Source organism: Protopterus annectens, chromosome 4.part0, assembly GCF_019279795.1.
Source record: "Protopterus annectens isolate FY-2018-M chromosome 4.part0, PAN1.0, whole genome shotgun sequence".
In the NCBI taxonomy this organism is placed as follows: Eukaryota; Metazoa; Chordata; order Ceratodontiformes; family Protopteridae; genus Protopterus; species Protopterus annectens.
The window spans coordinates 648161968-648177268 of record NC_056733.1 but is presented as its reverse complement, the minus strand read 5'-3'; the positions used below and the strand labels follow the sequence as shown (position 1 = coordinate 648177268).

The 15301-nt window shown below is 37.6% G+C and overlaps 1 protein-coding gene across 2 annotated transcripts in view; it reads right to left on the bottom strand.

Annotated features, from left to right (window-relative positions):
• The window catches only part of CFAP251 (cilia and flagella associated protein 251), a 2280288-nt gene that overhangs the window by 451768 nt on the left and 1813219 nt on the right, over positions 1 to 15301 (bottom strand). The window lies entirely within an intron of this gene.

Here is a 15301-nt window from a genome sequence, read left to right as displayed (position 1 = left end):
TACATCCTCACTAACTACAGCCAGTAACTCCAAGGCTGATGTACCACAGACTATGAAGAGCACTGAAATGCCATAATCTAAGACTCAGTATTATATATTCCTCTATATTTACCATAACAGTATCATAATTATGAGGACTGCAAGGTAGGTCCTTGGAATTACAATAGCAACTGAAAAAGCCATGAAAAGCAAATGGCTTATTGTTTGTACTTTTTTGGACTTAAGTGCTACACAGACAGTGAAGTAAGTACAATTGTGTGATGTACTTATCATAATGATAGATCACTGAATGTTTCCTGGTTTTGCAGCACTGCATAGATAATCAAAGCCCTCTAAAGGAATGCTATCTTGGTGAAACATTTTTCATACCCAAAGTTCAGTGATGATACACAGAGAACTATTGCTGTCTGCACACATGACATATGCAAATACAATACAGCTGCAGTGAGCATGTTCAGATCAGATTCAATCCATAAAGATAAACATGAGTTATCAATAGAAATATCATGAAACAGATCCTCACAGGATCAAACACTACAACACATATTTGCAATGGTGCAGTAAATGGTCAACAAATAAATACCCACACCAAAACTAGCACATCTAGACACCCTTCTAACAGAAGTGTACTAGTTATTGATGAGTTCATTGTCAGACACACTGACTCATCTCTCAAGAAAGCTAAAGAAAGAGAGGATGACAGTGAGCTGCCTTTCAAGAGCTAAGATCTCAGACATATCAAGGGCCCTAAGGACCGTTAAGCCAAACAAATATGATTTTTCCATGGTATTAGTCAATGTGGGTGTGAACGACCTGGTGCATAAAACCCTAAAGGATATACAGAAAGACATAATAGAGTTCTACATGCATGTCACAAATGCAGGTAAGATCATGGTTTGAGTGGAATCCTTTCTTCTCCATGAAAGATACTAAAGTATAGGGGAAAAATAATTTGCTTCAATAATTGGCTGCATAGTTGGCATAATTCTAGGAGGATCCAGTATGCATCACCACAGGAAGAGATGCTAGACAGTCACTCATAGTTTGCAAAGGATGGCTTGCAGCTTTCATTCTAGGGCTTCTGCATACTGGCCAAAGCCGTTGTTGCCCACATAATGCCTTGTATAGACAGAGTCTAGATACTGAAGCTCCCAACCTCAAATCAGAAACATATGAAGCACCAGACCACATCAAGGTGTCTCTACTCAATGTCAGAAGTCTAAATAACAAACTACCTGATCTTTAGGGCCTGCTGCATTTGGAGTACATAAATGTATATGTTATTATATAAACTTGGTTTAAAAGTACAGAAAACACACTCTTCATACCAGGGTTTTCCACCTACCATAACTTTCAGCCCAATGGCAGCTGCACTGGATTATCCATATTTGTTGAAGACTACATCATTTCTAGGTGGTTCCCCAATTACCCAAGACCTGAACTGTTTTAGATCAAAATCACACTAAACAGGGCCAAGTATCAGATCACATGTTACAGGATCTATGCGCTCAGAAAACCACATTTAGTTTCCTAAATAAACTGGATGAACTTCAAATTAATATGGATTAAATTATTCTAAGAGAATTTAACCACCCCATAACAAACCGAGACAACCTACACCTTAACTTTTTTAATTTTATTCTTAAAAATTCTTTGATTTCTTAAAAATAAAAAAAATCCCTGGACCAAACTGTCACGGAAACCACTGGAGGACAAATATTCCTGACATACTCCTTACCAACACGGCATCAGTATCAACCATCCTAAAGATAAGTTCTCCAGAAAAATCCAATCACTCAAAATCTCCATTAGTTAGATGTAAATATCACACAGTTCAGACACTTCAAACGGACATACCTTTTGGTATACTTCTACACTTCTATGATGAAGTCTCTAAATTCAACTTTAGCTATCTTACTCAAGATACTGACAAAGTAGCTTTCAGCAAGAAATATTACTTATAAGTAGAGAACTAGAACTTGATCTGCAACAGTGAGGATGCATCTTGGAGACCTAGAAGGGAAATATAATAAAAGAGGGTGGTAGGAAAGACGTTAATTCAGTAGTATGAACTCAGACAGAATTTACATATTATTCCTTAAAGTAAAATAACAGGGCTAGACTATTCAGAAATTATATTTAACAGCAGCATGTGCATTTAATTAAAAGCTTTAACACACATCCAATAACTAGTGCAGATCACATACCAATAAAAACTAAGATAAAAATGTAAGGCAATGAAGACAAAATGAGACAAAGGTGCTTTCCCACCTGCCTGTTAAAAAGAGAGAAATTTAATGAATTGTTAGTGGAAATCATTTGAGAGTTATTAGGGAAGACAGAAATTTCTTTAGAAGTTAAGGTTACTGAGTGGTTAAAATGAAAATGGAGTTTAAAAATAACACAGAAATAAAAGAAAAATATATGTTTAAGAAGCAATAGGAATTATTTCGAGGAACAGGAAAAGATAAAAATATTGCATAATAAGGTGAACCTCTCAAAACAAGAAGAGGCACAACTGCTTAGTGCTAAACAGAAAATAAGAGAGTATTTGGATAATATGCATGTGTTTTGAAAGACTGCTGCTAAGCAACTGTTTTTTGATAAGTACAAAAACTTTTAGCACAATGACATAGGCAACAGAGAGTAGAAAGGGTTGTTGCCAGACTTAGGGAACCTATAACAATAAAAATAACCAGAAATCCTGTAGCGATATTAGAGATATTTCAGAAATTTTATGAGAATTTGTGTAAAACAGAGAAATATGGAAATCAAGAAAGAGCACAAATGGAAATTGTCACATAAGGCGATATTATCAGCTTATCTGGAATTTTGTAAATAGTTATATGTCATTTATGAATATTATAGAAGTGTGACAGAGGGAGATACTGCCAGCACAGCTGTCTTGAATTTTGTAAATGGTTATATGCCATTTGTAAATATCAACATGAGTCATATGCTTGTTTTACAAATGTATTAGAACTGTATGTCATATAAGATGGTTTGTACAGACGTTTGTGCTGAAGAGATATGTTGTAGAGTACACAGCTTAAAGATGTATTCACAGTGTACCCTATTGCAAAAGAGCATAAATGCATATAAACTATTGCAACTGTGTAAATGTTTTAACAGTGGGAGCTGGCACATAGCAAGTTAACTTGCAAAACTTCATAAAAAAGTTGAAATTAAATTATTTTATAACCACGTAATAAAAGAGATGATATTTTTTAGTTTCAGTGCAACAGGAGACATAATGTCTAGAACTAGAAGTTTTTTCTATTGTCTTTAAATGTGGAGGAACATAAATTATTTTATGACTTCCACCATTTTCCAAAAGATCTAAGGTCTATGTGTTTTACCAGGTAGATGCTAAAATTAATGTTTTTTACTTGGGCTAGTCACATGACAAGACGTGATGTCATGCTGCAAGTATCACAGCAGCAATATTTGCGATATTAATTTAAGAACTCTCTGAGAGAGACTGTGCATTCTCTATTTATATTTGACCTGACAACATCAGCTGGAAAACCCACTAACCACATCTGTCTTACCTTGCTATGAGTAAGTAAGTCTAGGGCACAGTAATTTCTCTTAAATACAGTTAGGAATATAATGAAGTATAGCTTAAATAGTTTCTTTATTTATTTGAGACTGTCCTACAATGTTGTTTTAAATATTTCCTGTGATTTTGAACTCTGAAGTAACAGTGATTGTTTACTGAGTGTTTTCTTGTTCATTTATTTATTATTAAATGTATTTAAACCTTTCCATTGTGGCTGGTCTGTCTAGAGATATTTAAGCTCTTAGAGTACTTGCATATCTATTTGGTGACACTGTGCAGGCCACTCCTAATAGCCTTGCTCTTGATCAAACTGCCATTTGTATTAACAGGTGCATTATACATTAAGATTGGACACCCTACATTAAGGGCCATAACGTAGATGATAATGAGTGGCTGGTGGCAGTCAAAATACCTTATAGTCTGGGCAAAAGGGAGTATAGATAGTAAACATGTGCCAGCCTTTCCAGGTGTGTGTGTGTCTGTGTATAAATCAAATCTCAAAGTGTGTGTGTTCAGCTACTTGGGCAGGGTCACGAAGCACTGGCTGGACAGAGAGGGTGCTGGAGGTCTTGGCTTGGCCACTCAACTGAGATCTCAACTCTACAGCTGTGTCAGTGGGGAGTCTTATTGGGGATATGGAGAAAGAGGGAGAAACCAGCCCCAGACTGACTGTGTTCTCTGTGTGTTCTTAAGGGAAATTGCACTTTACTTTGTGTGTACTTGTCATCTTCCCAGTGTGCACGTCCCCCACTGTTGCCAGTGGTAAGGATTGAGGCTCCTTGATTACTAGGCCAATGGTGGGGCACCACAGAAATATTCATGGAAGACTTAAGTATGCTGATGTTAGAGGTAGATGAGGCTCAACAATTAATAGTTAAGACAGGAGGAGATGAGATAAAATCAGTGATGTGTAATCAATCTCCAGGAAAGTCTCCAGGAACAGATGATATTTCTGTGGAAGTTTGGAAGTTACAAGGGAAGAAAGTAACAAAGATATGGAGGGTTTTGTTAACAATACTTTAAAAGGAAGGGAAGAACTAACACTTTGGAAGAAAGCAGTTTTGGCTGTAATACCCAAAGACAGTAAAGACTGATCAGACCCATCTTCATACAGTTTCATTTCAATTTTAAAATATGATTATAAAGTGTTTGTTTCTATGCTAGCTAAAAGAATGGCACAGGTGTTAACAAAATTGCTAAATATGGATGAATGAAGTTTTGTGGAAGGGAGGTAAACATCTGACAACATTAATAGAATAACAATGATCCAGAGGGAATCAGAATATAAGAAAATACCACTGTTGGGTCTTGATGCAGAGAAAGCATTTGACAGGATTTTAGGAGTATGGCAATGGAAGCATTTGCATTCCCTAATACAATAGTAAGGTTAATTAGGAGGGCATATGGATTGAAGGTAAGAATTAAAGCAAGAGGGTTCTTCTCTGATAAGTTGTATCTGAACAGAGGACAAGCCCTCTTTCCCCTTTGTTATTTGTTTTATATATAGAGCCACTGGCAAAGAAAATAAGAGACTCAGAAATTCAAGGATATACTTGGTATGGAAATCAAGAAAAGTTGTATTTATTTGCATATGATATTATTTTGTACCTCATAAATCCAAAAAAATGACATCTGAGTGTCATGAAACATTTGGAGACAATTTCAAGTCTTTTCAGAAGATAAAATTTATGAAGATAAAACAAAGGTTATAGCTGTAAATTATGTACCCACACAGGAGTTAGTTCAGCAATACCATTATTTATGGGGACATGATAAAATTAAGTATTTAGGTGTATGGATTACAAAGGTTTCTGTTATGCTAGCTAAGGATATGTGGGAAGAGACTAAACCAAAGGTAATACAAAAAACGAGAAATTGGAAGCTCTTGTTTATGGATATGGATAGTAAGATACAAGCAGTAAAAAGATTTTTAGTCCTTTTAGTTTTATATGCAGGTCAGGCATACTGTTATCACCCAGAGTAGAAGTTGTGGACAATAATTACTAGAGCTGAAGGAATTTATCTGGATGGAAAAAGGGCAAGGGTTAAGTGAGATAGGCTGCTCCTTCAAACAGAGCAACGTGGTTTAGGATTACCTGATTTGAAGGGATATTTTAGAGATACACAATTGAGGCTCATATGCATAACACAACCAGAAAGTTATAATTCAAAGTGGAAAGAGATGATAAAGATGAAGCAGGAGAGAAATTCAAGTAATAAAGAGAGAATGGGATTTTGGATGCAGATCCTTAAGGAGAAAAACAACCACCATACATAATATTATATTCATAAACTAGCAGAAAGTAATCTAGAACTAAGCCAACATGTGAATGGAGAAAATAGATTCTGCTGATAGGGATGACTGCAATTAGGAGTACCCAGAATAGGCAGGAATAGGGGGATGGAATTTACTGAAGAAAACTGTCAAACAAATCAAGATACAGGGAGCACATAATTAGAAAGGGAAAGATAATAGAATGGGAGAGGCCAATAAGACATTTAGACATCAGGCTACAGATTGCCTTCCCTATCATAGATGGATAACTGAGTACTGGCAAAGAGAACGGGATAAGGGAATCCTAAGTGAAAGACTTGCTCTGGTAGAGTGTTTAGCTGAATCTAGAACAGAAGCTGCTGTTTAAAAATGGATAATCAATGCAGCATATAAAATACTGCACAATAACTACAAGAATCAGTCAGTGGACGTTAGAAAAGATTGGGAAAAGCGATTGAATAAGTAATTTACAAGTGAACAATTGCAGGACATATGTATAGCTCCCAAATATGCAAAGTTGAAAAAGTTTAGGATTTTGCTTGAAAGTATTTGCATAGGTATTTTCATACCCCAAGTGGACTAAAAAAAAATTTTCTCAGGCAGATGTAAAATGTTGGAGACAATCGAGAAGAAAGAGGCAACTGGGAACATATGTTTTGGGAATATAATGAGTTGGCATACTTGTTGTGACATCCAGTTAATATTCCACTGAACTGCCACCAAATAATGTGACATTTGGACAATATCCCACTGGACTATCAACAATAATGTGACGTCCCCTACTATCCTGAATAAGTAACTAAGGAGCTTCAATCCTCACTACTAACTCCAATGTGAGACTGTCACATAAATGGGAGTAATATTTCACAATTTTACCCTAAGAGCAAAACAGGAACATGCTCTATAGCCTAGAATTGGACTGTATTCTTCTGTCACCCCCAGTTATAACTCCTTATTACACAATTCCGAGCAGACCTCTGATACACTCACACTTAAATAAATTAAATCTCACACATCCAAACACTTCTGGGAAAGCCTGACACAGATTTCCAGCTGTGTCCCTTCCCCAAAATAATACAGTAATGCTGTCACCAATCAGAATGTCTTCATGCCCTTTTAAAGGGGTGTCCAATTATGAAAATTAGATATTAAAACAAAGTAGCAAATGACCTAAACAGCCAGGCTTTCGGAGTGTCCCGAGAAGTTATCAAGGCAAGCATAAACACTGGGCAGTCACTAAGGAAAACACTGCTTGACCAGCCCCAATGTAAGTTAATAAAAATATTTAATAAGGAGCAAAAATGATTAAACATATAAAACAGTAATTTCCAATAAAAAAATAAAAAAAAGCCGGAAATAAAGACATCCAGACACCTTAATTTGGTTCCATTTGCGATAACGGTTCTGTTTGCGGTAACAGTTATTTTTTATTTGTTTGTTTACTCTCTATGATTTTTGTAAATGTGTATCATGAATGGTTTGCTGAAAAGGTATAAGTCACATTTGGGCGTGGATGTGTTGTTTTTCAATGTATTTGGGGTGCCTTGTGTGTTTTCAATGTGGGAAGGGAGGTGAACAGAAACTTATCCGGACGAGGTGAATACCAGCCGAGGTCTCTCAGCAAAAAGTTATATCCGGGCATTTATGCCTTGCTTTTCGAAATAACTGGATACATAGCACAGTTGTGTGACTTCAGCATCAGAAGAGGTGAACAACAACTGATTTGTTGTTGTTGGAACTGAGAAATTGCAGCATTTATTATTATAACAATATACTGTTTCCAATTTGCCCTTTATTGTGACTTATTGTTTCATCATCTTTTTTTGGGGGACATATGAGTGTTCATTATCTAATTGCCATATCCATCGTGGCGTCCATATTGGTAAATGCTTTATGTATTTTTACTAGCAGTGTATTTGTCAGGCTGTAATGTTGTTGTTGCTGGCAAACATGTTTTGATTTGCATGATTGCTCACTTAATTTCTATGCTGCTGAAAGCTGTATTTGTAGTACTTATGCTATGAACCATTAGGTCGCTGAATCAGTAGTGAATTTGGTTGCTTTATGTTACAATATCATCATTGGGCCTAAAAACATATTTATTATACTGGATTTTTATTTCTAAAATAGGTAGTTAGATTTTATATACGATTTTTTGTTCTGGTGAAATAAGTGTGCACAGACCAATATTTTTACCATTATAATACAATTTTTCTTATAGATAACCAGTCTATTTGTTATGTATGCATAATTTGACCAGTGTATCTATATTAGGTGACATTTATTTGTCATTGAACAGTGCTTTTGAATTTATTTATTTATTTAACATTTGTTAACCGGGAAAGTCCGACTTGGAATGAAGCCAGTTTTCAGTGGAGGCCCGGGGAGAAAGGCTCCAGATGCATGTCTTTGTAACGTAGGAGGAAACTGGAGCACCCGGAGGAAACCCACATGAATGCAGGGAGAACATGCAGACTCCACACAGAAGGCACCCCAGCCGAGAATAGAACTGGAGAACCTCTTGCTGTGAGGCGATAATGCTACCGCTGCACCACTGCGCCGTCCATTTTGCATCTTCACATTTTGTATACATCCTTTGTTTTTTTCTTGGGGGGGGGGGTTGTATACAAAGACTGGTTTTGATGACGCTTGAACTCAAATGTGTTGTTTTTGATGGTTGACGTTTGGACAAATAGTTATGCTTCTGTGTTCTAGTCTATAAGATTGTGGCATAAACGTTGCTATATGGACATTTGGGAACTTTTATCATTCTTGTTCCTTATACATTTCTATGGGCATTAATCTCTTTTTTACTTTGGGTTTGCAGTTGTCGAACTATGTTGAGGAACTCATAACCTTTTGCCTGACCAATACTTCCTGGCCATACAGCTGCTCCCTAACACACAAAATATAACTCACACACTCAAATACCTATCCCTTCAAATCTCTTTCCCCATCAACAACAAACTCCACCACACCTCTTATAGTGTACCTTTAATACAACACCAGTCTCATACAGTTTTAGATATTACCCTTGCATACACCCCTTTCTTTCTGAAACTAAATAACATGAGTTACACATATCTAACCCAACTACTAAAAACATCATTCTATCCATTAATAATCTTCACCCTACTCCTACTTTCCATCTTGTCCTCCTACCACACTCAACTTCATAACCACACCACATCCCCATGGCAAACAGATTCCATAGCCAATCCCATCAAAGTAATTAACTTCCCTATATTGCCATGCGACCTTATCTCCTCCCAAGCCTTCTCTTACTCATGCAATAAACTGATAATCAAAACTAATTCACACTCTTCTCAAAGACAAACTAAAATAATTCACAAATTAATCAAACTCTATTTACACCTACTCCATAAACTCACTTGTAGTGGAGAAATACACACCAATCCAGAACCCAAAACATCAGCCAACTCAAACTCAAATCAGCTACATCTCCTATACCATAGACCTAACTCAGCTCTCCTCTCCTCTTCTTAAACATTAATGCAAGAAGTATACTTAACAAAATTCAAGACCTTCATGCTCTACTAGCTCTATACAAACCAGATATCTCTGTGTTAACTGAAACATGGCTCAAACCACAACACCATAATAATGAGATTACTGCCCCTGGTTATAATATCATCTGAAGAAATTGATTAGAGAAAAAGGGATGGAGGTGTTGCAATATTATTCCGAAAATCATCTCACCATAAAACAACTAGATTACAATACCCAAGAAGTCAAAGATGTAGAACTAATCCTTGCCAAATTAAAACTAAATTCCAACAAACACATAATTATTGCAGGTGGCTATATCCCACCAGGTAATAACATCACTGTAATGGAAAGCCTGCTTAATTGGATCTCCAGCTCCCTACCACATGAAACCATACTATTAGGGGACTTCAACACATGAAACCATACTATTAGGGGACTTCAATATTGACTGGCTTAACTGCTCCAGTCATAATCCCCCTGCCTTTATTAACCTCCACAGGTTTACCCAAACTATAACCACCCCCACTAGAATGACAAAACATCCAAACGCCAGTCCATCTTAGACTGGATCCTGGTATCTGACCCCACTCTTGCACAGCAATCGGGCTGTCTTCCAGATACCCTAAGTGACCATCATCCAACCTACCTAATTAGGAACAGATCCCAAACCATCAGCCAACCTATCCTCAGAGTAGTTCGAAACAAACAGACCTTTACAGCTACTCACTTCATCAATGCACTAAAAAGCTGCAACTGGACTCCCCTAAAACAACTATCTCTAGACAAAGCCATCGAATGCTTTAACACAACCTTCAAAAAAATCTTAAATCATCATGCACCCCCCCCCAAAACCATTAGAATAAAAACTAACTATGCCCAATGGCTAAGAAAGGATACTAAAACTATAATGAAAGAAAGGGACAAGGCCTGGATTCAATATCAAAAAAACAAAACCACTACTTTGAGACAAAACTATCTAGAACTCTGTAACAAAGCCAAAAAATAAATCAAACTAGACAAATCTAGCTACTATAAAATATGCAAGAAAAATATTTTCACAATCCCCAAAAATTCTGGGCCACAATAAATGGTATACTACACCCAGGAAAGTCCACTGCTCCAACCCCTGTGCTACCAAATAACCATGAAAACATTCCCACTCAATTTAACAAATTCTTTATCGAAACAGTCCAGACCCTTGCCAATGCCCAAAATAGCATTATCAGCCCCACACCAGTAATTACACCAACCCATCCCAATATACAAAACAATAAAGCCAGTTTTCACCTTCACTCCGTGTCCACTAAGACAATTTCTAAACTCCTTAGGAAACTTAAACCAACCACTCTAGCTGCTATGCTACCAGCAGACTTCCCTCAGATATCATCTGAAGCTATAGCCTATCCTGTCGCTATTCTCATAAATAGATCTCTATTAGAATGCAAAGTTCCCACCTCATGGAAAACATCACATATTATTCCACTGCACAAAGAAGGTAACTCCTTAGAGCTCACAAACTATCGCCCAATAGCAATCCTATCATCTTTACCCAAAATATTAGAAAGAGTTGTTCATAATCAACTAATGCAGTACCTCCAAAATAACAAGCTACTCCCCATATCCCAGCATGGCTTTAGACATTCTCATAGCACCACCACAGCATTACTAACATTCACCAATATAGTTAACCACCATAGAAACAAGGGTCTATTTGTTTCTTCCATATTCTTAGACTTATCAAAAGCCTTTGACATGGTAAATCACAGTATGCGTTTTGAAACTCTATCTACCCTAAATATAAGTCACCCCTCTATATCATGGTTCAACAGCTACTTATCTGGCCATCAGCAAGCTGTCCTATGGCAGGGACAACTGTCCCCCCTGTTAACAGTTACCATAGGAGTCCCTCAAGGATCCATCCTTGGCCCTTTGCTGTTCTTTTTATTTACTAACAAGATCTCTTCATCCTCACCCACTGCCTCAGTAGTACAACATGCAGATGACACCACCCTTATATGTGCTGCCCCACTGTAAGTGAACTACAAACCCTAACCCAAAATAACTTCACCCTAGCCGAAACTTGGTTCACTAACATCAAACTTTTTCTTAATCCCAAAAAAAACCAAATTCTTTTCAGCCCAGGCAAATCTCCTCCCCTAAATAGTTATTTCACCATCTACTCTATAGAAAACATTCAAATTAGTCCAATCACACACACTAAACTGCTAGGTGTAGAAACAGACAATAACCTGAGGTTCAAGATCCACATAGCACAAACCATCAAGAGAGTTAATAAAAAATTTGGACTCCTCTACAGGAACAAACAGTTTATGACTAAACACACCAAAGCAACCATCGCAAGGACTCATCTTCTATCCACCCTCCTCTATGCCTCTCCCATCTTGACTAATCTCACCAAACCGATCTAAATAAAATGGAATCTTGCTACAACAAGATTGCTAAGTTTGCTACTGAAGCCTCATATAGGTCTCACCACTGTCTATCCCTTAAGCAGCTTAACTGGCTTGAGTTGCTTCATATACTTCTACTCAATCAACTCTCTATAGCCCACAAACTGTACTACCTTCCTAAGAAAATCCCAGCACTTCAGCATCTAATATAGACCCACATTCCCTCTAGAGCCTTAAGATCTAGTAACCAGAACCTCATAACTGTTATCCAACATAGAAATGATGCCGGTAAATCCCTCTTTGCCAGCATCATTGCTAAAACCTGGAACACGCTACCAACCCAAATAACTTCTGCCACATCCTTTATTCATTTCAAAAACTCCTGAAAACCCACTATTTAAGTGACTAGCTATGTTCATGTCAATCACCAGGCTAACCCAAACTAAGAGAACGTTTCTGTGTATAGCTAAGTATAAACAGTTCCCCTGAAAGATTGTGAACCCGTTGATATTTACTTGACAAAACTTATATCTGTAAAAATAGGTATACATGCATTTGCGCGAATGACCGATGTGCAAATGTGTCGACAGCAGAACCCCAGGATCGCGGAATGTCGAATCTGCAGATGTCGAACATGAGATTACCGAACACCGGCCAGGGTACTATTCCCCCCTCTCGACCCATGGTAGTGCTTGTTGCAGTGGTTGTGCGATCGGGAATTTCAAATTCGACGTTGCATGCGACATTCCGAGCATTCAGATGTAGGAGATTCGACATTTAGGTTCGGCATTACGATGGATCGACCTTTGGTCACGCGACCAAATGCATGTAAACCGTAAAAATAATACAAATGCTGTTTTAAGTTATTATGTACCACAATGATTGTCTAGTATAAGAATTGTTAATCTCTAACATACTGTGTATGTTTGCTATAAGTATAGCCTATTTTTTTTCTCTTCTCTCATGTACTGTATTGTATTGGGGAGCTTTTCTCCCCGGGCCTCCGCTGAAAATGGACCTGTGTCCAATCGGACTTTCCCAGTAAACAAATGTAAAATAAATAAATAAATAAACTAAACAAAAAGAACACAATCACCATGAAAATGAAATCAATACTGAAGGACAGAAATCCAACACTTAGAAAAACTCTAACTGATCTAACTGATTAATTATAATTTCCTAACCAGCTAAAGAACACTATCACTGATCTGAACTAAATTACTACAATAGAAAAAAGGCAGGCTTATAGTTCTTGGTGAGTCTTTTTGGGTATCCCCTGCACAATATACCTGTGAACTGTTCACAGCTGGCTGTTAACTGGCTGTAACTGACAACTGACTACTGACAACTGTAACTGACAACAACTGTCTTCAACAGGCTCTTTTATAGACAAGCCTGTCATAACTGTTCCAGTTCTAATTTTAATTTCACATTTTGAAAATCTTCCAGTTCTAATTTTAATTTCATATTTTGAAAATCAACCAACAGCTGTTTACTGAAGTTCCTTCCTGTCTTTCAGCTTCTGACAGTAACACATAGCAACTGTCAGCATTCCAATGACATAATCTGCAGATTAGCTGAATCTGAGAAAGTTTGCCTTTAGAATCTTTCTTCACAGACATGCAGTTAGAAATGTAAAAGGACAATGTTCAAGTCTTTAAAACATTCTGGGCAAACAGTTCATAAATCAACATGCAAGAACGTATTTACAATATCATAGCTAGTCATGCTGACATATGATACACAGGTTAATCTGAAATTATGTACACAAACTCAGCCAGGCATACTAGCACAAATAAAAGTGTCTAACTTCTTCATAGTTGTAACTAAGGAAATGATACTTTAGTGCTGGGACACAGGAAGTGAATTGCTTAGGCATAGTAAGTCCTTGTTAGGTCTAATTCTGGTGCCTGTCAAAAAACAATTGCTAGAAAATGGAAATCAAAGTTGAAACCAACTGCATCTAAAGTACTGAATATTTTGACAGAGATAAAAAACTGAAGTGTGATCTTTTGAAAAAGGAAGGAGCAAACTGTATAGAAATAAATGTAAATTGTGGGAACAATATATGCAGAATAATGTTGTGAAGGAGGATTGACGTTTAAGGGAAGGTAGGAATTGAACAACTTATGTAATGTTGGATTGATAATAGTTATAAAAAAGAAAGTATGTGATACATAATGCATGTAACTGGAGCATGCCTCTCAACCTCTTAGTTCAAGAAATCTGGACAAATACTGACAAAATGGGGGACAAAGGTGCAAAAATAGGCACAGATTTTAAATATTGCTCTTATAAACTTAGAAAGTTGCTAGACTAACAGGGTTTGTGTTAGCATACATTTTCTGAAGGATATGGTGTCTGAAACTGAAATGTATGTCATTATTTAATGACTTCAATCCTCAGTTCACCACAGTGATTGTTAGAAAACAAGACGTTATGTACTCACCATAACGTTTGATGTATGTAGTCCATCTCGCCTCACATTCTTACCCGTGGGTTCGGAGCCGAATATCGGCTCCGACTCTGCCGATTTTTCTAGCTCGAAGTCTTTCATTGGCTGGACTAAGCAAGGTATCCCATGGTGCACTGCTCCATATCCCCAGATCTAGTTTGCTGCAAAACTCATTTGTACCCCATGCACACACCACATCCAGGTAAAAGAATAAGCCAAGTAAGGGAACTCTGCAGATGAACAACCTAACCTCCAAATCCTCCAGGAAGGGGGAAGGTGGGAGGGTAAGTAAGAATGTGAGGCGAGATGGACTACATACATCGAACGTTATGGTGAGTACATAACTTCTTGATGTTATGTAGCCCTATCTCGCCTACATTCTTACCCGTGGGACAGCGTCCCTAGCACCTACATCCTGGGTGGCTCATAGGAAAATACTCCAGAGAACTGTGGAGCCAAAGGATGACCTGCCCCTAGAAACCACGTCCAAATTGTAATGAGAAACAAATGTGTGAGGAGAAGCCCAAGTAGCTGTAGCACATATATCATCCATTGACAATCTGGCCTGATAGGCTGTAGATGTAGAAACAGCCCGAGTAGAGTGAGCCTTGACCGGAAATTGCAGATCTTTACTTCCTGCTTGGTAGAAGAAAGAGATGCAACTAGATATCCATCTAGATAGGGTGACCTTGGAGACCGGGGACCCCATTCTGTTTTCCAAAAAGGAAACAAAAAGTTGATCAGACTTCCGGATATCTTTTGTTCAGTGCAGATAGAAGCGTAATTGTCTGTGTACATCCGACTGATGAAATCTAAATTCTGCCTTGTTCGAAAAGTGAGGAAAGAACACAGGCAACTCGATGGATTGATTAAGATTAGACACAGAAGCCTCTTTAGGAAGGAATGAAGGGTTTGGTCTAAGACAGACCCTGTCCTTATGGAAAATTAAGTATGGAGGTTTGATGGAGAGGGCTTGAATTTCTGAAACTCGCCTTGCTGAAGTGATTGCTATTAAGAAGGCTGTTTTCCAGGTCAAGAATTTCAATTCGCAGGTAGCTGCAGGCTCAAAAGGTGGTAAATTAAGGGCT